General features: G+C 48.1%; 1 protein-coding gene across 1 annotated transcript in view; it reads left to right on the top strand.

Annotated features, from left to right (window-relative positions):
* Positions 1-4,034, top strand: part of LOC119428422 (filamin-C) — a 92,610-nt gene that overhangs the window by 1,424 nt on the left and 87,152 nt on the right. The window lies entirely within an intron of this gene.

Below are 4,034 nucleotides of genomic sequence, written 5' to 3'. Positions count from 1 at the left end.
TCCATCACAGGGACACCTGGACAGGTCTCAGTCCATCACAGGGACACCTAGGGACAGTTTAGAGTCACCAGTCAGTCTAACATGCATGTTTTTAGTCTGTGGGAGGAACCCCACGCAGCACGCAGAGAACATGCAGACTCCACACAGAAAGATCCCCGGACTGGGATTTGAACCAGGGTAACCTGCTCGCTGAGAGGCAGCAGCTCTACCCACCGTGCCACCGTGCCACCCACATCTGATACAGTTCATCACAATATTCTACTGCAGGACTTGAATATGATGTTGGGATTACAGGAACGGCTCTGAACTGGTTTACAGTAGTCCCTCGATACTTCACGGTTCGTTTATCGCAGACTCGCTCTATCGCAGTTTTTCAAAATAAGAGCGGACACGACACACAATTGGCTGACTGATGGGTGAGCCGTACGATCGGCATGAAATTTTTATTTAAAAAAATATATTTTAAATTATTTAGCAGCTGTGCAGCCCACACTGTCCCTCCCTACTTCACAGCTTTTCACTTATTGTGGGTCTTCAGAGTATGGACCCCCGTGATAAACGAGGGACTACTGTAAATCACATCTATCTGATAGAGTCCAGGTTGTAAATGTAAATAATGAATCTTCTTCATACACCAAAGTTAGTCATGGAGGTCCTCAGGGCTCAGTGCTTGGGCCAATACTCTTTACTTTATATATGCTTCCATTAGGTAAAGTTATTAAACAGCATGGGATAAATGTTCATTGTTATGCTGATGATACTCAGTTATATTTGTCCATTAAAACCCAATGAATCCAATCAGCTACTTAGACTACAAGCATGTCTTAAAGACATAAAAACCTGGATGACCCTTAATTTTCTCCTGTTGAACAGACAAGACTGAGGTTTTGGTTTTTGGACCTGAGCACCTTAGGAATGAATGTTTCAGTCTTTCTCCCTCCTTAGATGCATTAATCTGTCCTCCAGCTCTAATGTTAAAAATCTTGGTGTTATTTTTGATCAGGACATGTCTTTTATCCCCCACATTAAAAACGTTACTAGAACCTCCTTCTTCCACCTGCGTAATATCACTAACATTAGAAACATCTGATCTAAAGATGATGCAGAAGAACTGGTCCATGCATTTGTCACGTCTAGACTGGACTATTGCAATGGTTTATTATCTGGGTGTCCAAATACTTCTTTAAAACGTCTTCAGTTGATCCAAAATGCTGCTGCCAGAGTCTTAACTGGAGTTACTGGGAGAGATCATCTCTCTCCAGTTTTAGCTTCTCTCCATTGGCTCCCTGTCAAATCCAGAATAGAATTCAAAATCTTACTTCTAACCTACAAAGCTCTCAACAACCTAGCTCCATCTTATATTACAGATCTTATTGTTCCATATTTTACTAACAGAGCTCTTCACTCTCAGACTGCAGGTTTACTTGTGGTTCCTAGAGTTTCCAGCAGCAGAATGGGAGGAAGATCTTCCAGTTCTCAGGCTCCTCTCTTGGTTCCTGATTATTCTTTGGTTTTTTTACTCGGAGTCTTTTTTTGTTTGTGGAACTTGAACTTGTAGTCGAGTTCTAGAAGATCAGCTGACTGTTGACATGTTTTTGATGGACCAGAACTTTGGGTCAGAACCTGTGTTGTGGGTTCTGATGGTTCTGTGAGTCCGGTCGTTTGTTCTCGCAGCAGTTTGAACAGGCTGCTCTTCAGCTGATGGTTTAATGGACGGTTGGTGGACTGCGGCTTGTTTCGGCTGTCAGGGACGAGTCAGCTGCTGAACACACGCAGCCGCAGGGAGAGACAGAATCCAAACTCCTGCTGAGGCCCGGCTCCGAGTCCACAGAACCGTCAGGGGACAGGCGTCCTGATGCTCAGATTCATTAACGGTTTGAAAACAATCGTGTTTCAGTCTGAGCCAGGCGGCGTGAAGAACAGCCGAACCCTCGGGCTGGAAGCAGCCGAAGGTTCTGATGATTGACAGCAGCAGGTGACGAGACGGTTTTAAACCAGCGCTGAACCACCTGACGGGACAGGGTCCGGACTTCTGTTTGGGTCTGAAGGCCTGCAGTGTTGCAGCTGCAAGGAATTCTGGGAAAGGAGCGTCTTCTCTCAGTGTTTCCTGAAGGAGAAGTCACAAAGGTTCTGATCCGGTTTCTTTCCTGGAAACCTTCTGAGAACAACACCGGCTCATCTGGACCATGTTCTGTGGTTCTGAGACCGTTTCCTGAACTGGACCCGGCTCTGCTTGGACCCTTCAGTTTCCATGGTAGCAGCAGTTCCCTTCAGAGGTTCTGCCGGTGGTTCTGACGGGCCGAGGTCTGCTGACTGTCACACTGTTCAGACAACAACGGGTCCGTTTGAGCCAGACCCCCCCCCCCCCCCCCCCGGATCAGCTGCTGAACACATGCGGGCTCCGACAGCCAGTCAGGCTCCGGTGTTGGTTCTGAAGGTTCTGATGGTTCTGAAGGTTCTGATGTCCTGCAGACAAACAGCTTCTGGGACGTTGGACAAAATGTTTAAAGACACAAGTTGAATCTTTACTCAGAGTCCAGGACTCCACAGAGTCCAGGTTCAGACCTCTTCCTGGTTCAGGTTTCAGAACTTGACATCCTGATGCCTGGAGGCTCAGACAAGTCCAGGTTGAAGGTTCTGGTCCACTTCGTCTCCTTCAAATCCTTCAAAATGAGTCCAACTGAGATTCATTCAGTGCAAACTCCTTAAACCAGAACCAGGTCCACCTAGATCTGAACCAGGATCTTCAGGTTTCAGGTTTCAGCAGGCTGCTCTCTGACCTTTGACCTTCAAACCCCCCCCCCCCACACACACACACACACACACACACAGTGATGTCACTGGGCTGCTCGGAGCTTGGCACTGATAGGAACCCTCTGCTCCAGACCGGGTTCAGTTCCAGACCTGGTTCAGTTCCAGACCTGGTTCTGCTCCAGACCTGGTTCTGCTCCAGACCTGGTTCTGCTCCAGACCTGGTTCATTTCTAGACCTGGTTCTGCTCCAGACCTGGTTCAGTTCCAGATCGGGTTCAGTTCCAGACCTGGTTCAGTTCCAGACCTGGTTCTGCTCCAGACCTTGTTCTGCTCCAGACCTGGTTCAGTTCCAGATCGGGTTCAGTTCCAGACCTGGTTAATTTCTAGACGTGGCTCAGTTCCAGACCTGGTTCTGCTCCAGACCTGGTTCAGTTCCAGATCGGGTTCAGTTCCAGACCTGGTTCAGTTCCAGACCTGGTTCTGCTCCAGACCTGGTTCTGCTCCAGACCTGGTTCAGTTCCAGATCGGGTTCAGTTCCAGACCTGGTTAATTTCTAGACCTGGTTCAGTTCCAGACCTGGTTCTGCTCCAGACCTGGTCTAGCTTCATCCCTGATGAGAAGGTCTACAGTCTGAACCTTAATCCTGCTCCTCTAACCCACAGAAACCATCAGAACCACAAGTTCTGCTGCAGAACCTCCAAACCTGAGAACTGTCCTCAGACGTCCCAGTCCTGGTTGGACCTGCAGCTGAGACTTCAGAACCAGCAGGTCACAGGAAGTTGGACTTTCCATGACATTAGTTCTCATCTACTCACAGACTCATGTTCGTGCTGCTGTTGGACGTAACTGGGACCCTGAGTTTCGTTCCACCTCATGTCCCACATGAGAATCAGACTTTCCTGTCATTACACACCAGCACAAGATGCAGCATGAGGGTGGACGGTGCCTGAGGCTGCAGCCTCATGAGAGGCGCTGCCTTTTTTCATTGCATGAGAGAATATACTTACAGGTAAGATGCACGTGTAAGATGCACGTGTAAGATGCACGTGTAAGATGCACGTGTAAGATGCACGTGTAAGATGCACGTGTAAGATGCACGTGTAAGATGCACGTGTAAGATGCACGTGTAAGATGCACGTGTAAGATGCACGTGTAAGATGCACGTGTAAGATGCACGTGTAAGATGCACGTGTAAGATGCACGTGTAAGATGCACGTGTAAGATGCACGTGTAAGATGCACGTGTAAGATGCACGTGTAAGATGCACGTGTAAGATGCACG

This window comes from Nematolebias whitei, chromosome 22 (genome assembly GCF_014905685.2).
Source record: "Nematolebias whitei isolate Nwh7 chromosome 22, NemWhi1, whole genome shotgun sequence".
Classification (NCBI taxonomy): domain Eukaryota; kingdom Metazoa; phylum Chordata; class Actinopteri; order Cyprinodontiformes; family Rivulidae; genus Nematolebias; species Nematolebias whitei.
The sequence above is the reverse complement of the archived record's forward strand: the minus strand, read 5'-3'. Positions and strand labels throughout refer to the sequence as shown.